This window comes from Chenopodium quinoa, unplaced genomic scaffold (assembly GCF_001683475.1).
Source record: "Chenopodium quinoa cultivar QQ74 unplaced genomic scaffold, ASM168347v1, whole genome shotgun sequence".
Lineage (NCBI taxonomy): Eukaryota > Viridiplantae > Streptophyta > Magnoliopsida > Caryophyllales > Amaranthaceae > Chenopodium > Chenopodium quinoa.
In genome coordinates, this window is record NW_018745275.1 from 642,796 (window position 1) to 648,856 (window position 6,061).

Here is a 6,061-nt window from a genome sequence, read left to right on the forward strand (position 1 = left end):
GTCAGGGACGGTACCTACCGACTGGGAACACCAGACGGACAACCGTTGCCTCGAACTTGGAATATAGATAATCTTAAGAAATATTTCTTTTGAATGATGTAAATAGTCAAGGGCTACTTAATAAAAGTTTGCACACTTAATATTCAATGATGTAAACAGTCGGCTACTCTCCATTGTGTATTTTACTTCAGAGGGGCAAGCCGTCTGTACCTTGACAGTCGGCTACTCTCCATTGAGTATTTTACTCTATCTTCAGAGGGGCATGCCGCCTGTACCTTTACAGTCGGCTACTCTCTATTGAATATTTTACTCTATCTTCAGAGGGGCATGCTGTCTGTACCTTTACAGTCGGCTACTCTCTATTGAGTTTTACTCTATCTTCAGAGGGGCATGTCGTCTGTACCTTTACAGTCGGCTACTCTCCATTGAGTATTTTACTCTATCTTCAGAGGGGCATGTCGCCTGTACCTTTACGGTCGGCTACTCTCCATCGAGTATTTTACTCACTATAGGGGCACGCCGTCTGGACATATAGTCGGCTACTCTCCATAGAAGAGGGCTGACTGGTTCCAAAGCACACAGCCACCCCCCTTATACTTAGCTAAAAAATATTAGGGCCTGGCCGACCCTGTGCCTAAACAGGCGGCTACCCTCCTCTTACTTAACACCTACGTTCACCAAGAACTAACCAAGGCCACAAGCCGAATGATCAGACCAGGCGCCAAGCAAACTGATCCAATCTTCAAAACTAATACGACCTGTCCCAACATTATAGCAGGCGTCCAGCGGCATCCCTCCGGATGAAATTCGTCGCAGAGAGCAGCTCCCTTTTGGGTGGAACATTGCTCTATAAACTAATTACACGGCACCTATACGACTGTCCCCAAGGGCAACCACGTAGCCGTTTTTGAGACAAGGATAACTCTATCACTAACCAAACCAGTGGTAGCAGTTGACATCTAAGTCAGATGACCGCCTGTATTACTTGGGATAAATGCAGGGGGTACCTCTTGAGTTAATAGCCAACAAACATTGGCGAATCAAAAGGTTCAGCCGGCCTCCGCTGCCTGGTACCTTTACTACTCAAGCAGGAGTGACGGCGACTGAGTAACTCCAAAGTTAACTCATAGTCACTCTCTCAAACTTAGTATGGAGCCTAAAAGGTATGAGTCGTCCGCCTGTTTTTAGAAAACAGGGGCTCTCAACCACTACTCCTGCTAGGTTAACAACTTATGAGTTGAAAGCCAACAAACATTGGCGAATAAAGGGGAACAACCGGTACCAACCACTTGATACCTCTACTACTCAGTTACTTGGCGACTAGGTAACAATCATGTTTACTTGGTCAAACCATTTTCCTACTTGGTTAATTTTATAAATGACAGGACCGCCTGCCTAAAGGGGATCCAGTCTTTAAAATGGTTCGAATACCGATTGGATAAATGGCCGACTGATCGTCTAGCCTAGAAACAGACAACCAGTCGTCCAGGGGCATAGGCGGCGTGACTAACTATCCGTACCTGTCTGCAACTATCGGCCATGTAAAACAGTCGGTATAGTGTACAATTGGATATCAGAATATTCAATAGTTAAACAAATTTGAAGCAAAACAAAAAATTCATTAAAAAGAAGCCGGTCATCAAAGACCGGCAAAATATTCAGAGCCCCGGCCCCCTGGCCGGGTAAATACAAACAAACGGCACGTAGGCCGTGGAAAGAAGACTTAAAGCTTAAGAAGGGGGCAGGTCTTCAATATTAGCACTCTTCTTGCTGTACTCGGCTTCAGCTGCATCCTTCTTTTATGCATTACCCCCAAGTGGCACAAGCGCCACTACCGGCTCCTCCTCCTCTAACGCTTCCTCCAACGCCTCTTCCTCAGCAGCCCCCAGGATCTCTTGATTATATCTATCAGAACACTGGCGGTACGTTTTTTCCCATGAGGCAAAGTCGGCATTGGGGAAGAGGCGGCCCCAAGTCATGCGCTGGATTTGAGCAGAGTCTTCCATCATCTCCCGGACCAGCTCTTTCTTCTCTTGCTCGCCCTTTTCCGAGAGCTCCTGAGTAAGACTCTTCTCCTGGGTCACCAGGCGTACCTTTACGCTCGCCAAGGATTTCTCCAAGGTTTCGTATGAGGACATCTTTTGGCGAATAGGTCTCAGCTCGGCCTTGAGGCTGTTGATGGTCGCCTCCAGCTCGCTATCCTCTTCTGGGCCGCCTCTAACTGGGCCCGGATAACGGCGGTAGCCTGCGCCTGATAATAAAGAATATCAATGGTCAGAACTTCATTTTGGGCAATTTGAAACATTGCCTTATCACAGTCAGAGGCGGCCATAGCTTTTGCAGCCTTTACCTCTTTGTTCTTCCGGTCAAGCGGCTTGTGAAGGCCGTTCACTCGGAGCAGGGCCTAAGTAAAAAGGGGAACTGGCGTCAGTTTCCAAAAAAAAAAAGAAAACAGGCGTCCTGGAATTCAAATACTCAAAAATATGCTAAGTATACCTCAGCAAGGACCCCTGCAATCCCGTCTAGGTCAAGGGTGCCGACACCCCTGACCGCCTCCCTTTCAGCTGGAGGAACGGCCTTGATCATAGACTTGGCCACCTCGACCAAGTCAGGCTCCTGAGAGCCGGCTACATCAAGCATAAACAAACGGATTAGAAGAAGTGGCCGGCTGTTTCTCAGCCGCCGCATGTTTACTTCTAGGCCGAATCCTATTAAGCGGCCACTGACCATCATGGAGTTGTCAGGCCGAATGATCAAATGCGCCATAGAAATACAGAGCCTCGAAGTTACTTTCGAGCCTAGAAAAGCAGTGAAGGGGCAAGCCTTTGCTGACTTTATTGTTGAGATGACTCGTCCTCCTAACTCTCAAGTTCCAGACCAAGTCTGGAAGGTATATGTGGATGGAAGCTCTACTTCAAATGGTTGTGGAGCAGGCGTCATATGTCAGTCGCCAGAGGGCGACAAGTACGAGTATGCTCTACGCTTCAGTTTTCAGGCCTCAAACAATGAGGCAGAATATGAAGCTTTACTAGCCGGAATCCGCATGTGCAAGGCGGCAGGGGCAAGAAAAGTAGACGCCTGTTCCGATTCACAATTGATAGTGAGTCAGTACAATGGCGAATACGAAGCAACCCATCCGGCCATGATCAAGTATTTACAGGCGGTCCGACAAGCAGTCGGCTCCCTTGAGGATTTCCATCTGATCCAAGTGCCGAGATCAGAAAACAACCAGGCGGATGCAATTAGCATCATCCGCCTCCTGTGATACTCCTCGAACTGTTTTTTTGGAAGTAATGGTTAGGAGAAGCATTGAGAAAGAACCTATTGCAATCCTAGACAGAAGCTCAACCTTGATGGATCCAATCAGGGCATATCTGACAAACGGTACCCTGCCGGATGATCATCAACAGGCGGCAGCACTGAAAAAACGAGCAACCAGTTTTGAAATAATAAAGGGAGAACTTCACAAAAAGGGGTACCTTCAACCCTTCTTAAAGTGTGTTACTCCAGAAAAGGGACGAGAGATACTAGACGATCTTCACTCTGGTTACTGTGCTTCTCATATAGGTGGTAGGACGCTTGCTCAACGGGCAAGGCGGCAGGGCTACTTTTGGCCTACTTTAGAATGTGACAAGTGCCAAAGGTTTGGCAAGCTAATTCACCGTCCGGCTATTGACCTCACTACCATTCATAGCCCACTACTGTTTGCTAAGTGGGGCATGGATATTCTGGGTCCATATACGCATGCTAGAGGCGGAAGGAGGTAAATACTTGTTGCCGTCGACTACTTCACTAAATGGCTAGAGGCGGAGGCTGTAAAGGGAATCAAGACGAAGGATGTAATTTCATTCATTTGGAAAAATGTCATCACTCGGTTCGGGGTTCCCATGTCTATGGTTTTTGATAATGGTCCCCAATTTGAGACGTCTATTCTCAAAAGCTGGTTGGGTGACCAAGGAATTGCACACTACTTTGCATCTGTCGGCCGTCCACAAGCAAACGGCCAGGTAGAAGCCTTTAATAAAATCATCTCAGACGGTCTCAAGAAAAAGATTGAACGAGCAGGCGGCCTATGGGCGGATGAACTACCACATGTTCTCTAGGCCATTAGGACGACTGAAAAAGGGGCGACTGGAGAAACTCCATTCCTCCTAACTTATGGTGCGGAAGCTGTTCTTCCAATAGAACACTACGAGCCGACTCTTCGAGTAATGCTATATGACGAAAAGGTAAACTGGGAAGCCATGCGCCTGGCATTAGACTCACTTCATTAAAGGAGGGGCAATGCTGTCTTGCGCCATGAAATTTACCGCCTAAGAATGCCTAGATCATACAACAAAAAAGTACACAGGCGTCCACTCAAAGTGGGGGTCTTTTTACTTAGAAAAATGGAAGCAGTTGGTAGGGCTAATGAGTCTGGAAAACTAACTCCCAACTGGGAAGGACCCTACCGAATCTGTGAAGAGGTCAGGGACGGTACCTACCGTCTGGGAACACCAGACGGACAACCGTTGCCTCGAACTTGGAATGTAGATAATCTTAAGAAATATTTCTTTTGAATGATGTAAATAGTCCAGGGCTACTTAATAAAAGTTTGCATACTTGATATTCAATTTTGTACTAAGAGGGACACACCTACTAACAAACAGTCGGCTACTCTCCAAGTTTAATTTTTAGTCTTATTTAAGAGGGGCATGCCGCCTGTACCTTTACAGTCGGCTACTCTCCTTTGAGTATTTTACTCTATCTTCAGAGGGGCATGCTGTCTGTACCTTTACAGTCGGCTACTCTCCATTGAGTATTTTACTCATCTTCAGAGGGGCATGCCGCCTGTACCTTTACAGTCGGCTACTCTCCATTGAGTATTTTACTCTATCTTCAGAGGGGCATGTCGCCTGTACCTTTACAGTCAGCTACTCTCCATTGAGTATTTTACTCTATCACCATAGGGGCACGCTGTCTGGACATATAGTCGGCTACTCTCCATAGAAGAGGGCCGACTGGTACCAAACACACAGCCACCCCCCTTATACTTAACTAAAAATGATCAAGGCTTGGCCGACCCTGTGCCCAAACAGGCGGCTACCCTCCTTTTTCTTAGCACCTACGTTCACCAAGAACTAACCAAGGCCACAGGCCGAATGATCAGACCAGGCGCCAAGCCAACTGATCCAATCTTCCAAACTAATACGACCTGTCCCAACATCATAGCAGACGTCCGGCGGCATCCCTCCGGATGAAATTCGTCGCAGAGAGCAGCTCCCTTTTGGGTGGAACATTGCTCTATAAACTAATTACACGGCACCTATACGACTATCCCCAAGGGCAACCACGTAGCCATTTTTGAGACAAGGATAACTTTATCACTAACCAAACCAGTGGTAGCAGTTGACATCTGAGTCAGATGACCGCCTGTATTACTTGGGATAAATGCAGGGGGTACCTCTTGAGTTAATAACCAACAAACATTGGCGAATCAAAAGGTTCAGCCGGCCTCCGCCGCCTGGTTCCTTTACTACTCAAGCAGGAGTGACGGCGACTGAGTAACTCCAAAGTTAACTCATAGTCACTCTCTCAAACTTAGTATGGAGCCTAAAACGTATGAGTCGTCCGCCTGTTTTTAGCAAACAGGGGCTCTCAACCACTACTCCTGCTAGGTTAACAACTTATGAGTTAAAAGCCAACAAACATTGGCGAATAAAGGGGAACAACCGGTACCCACCGCTTGATACCTCTACTACTCAGTTACTTGGCGACTAGGTAACAATCATGTTTACTTGGTCAAACCACTTTCCTACTTGGTTAATTTTACAAATGACAGGACCGCCTGCCTAAAGGGGATCCAGTCTTTAAAATGGTTCGAATACCGATTGGATAAATGGTCGACTGATCGTCTAGCCTGGAAACAGACAACCAGTCGTCCAGGGGCATAGGCGGCGTGACTAACTATCCGTACCTGTCTGCAACTATCGGCCATGTAAAACAGTCGGTATAGTGAACAATTGGATATCAAAATATTCAATACTTAAACAAATTTGAAGCAAAACAAAAAAATTCATTA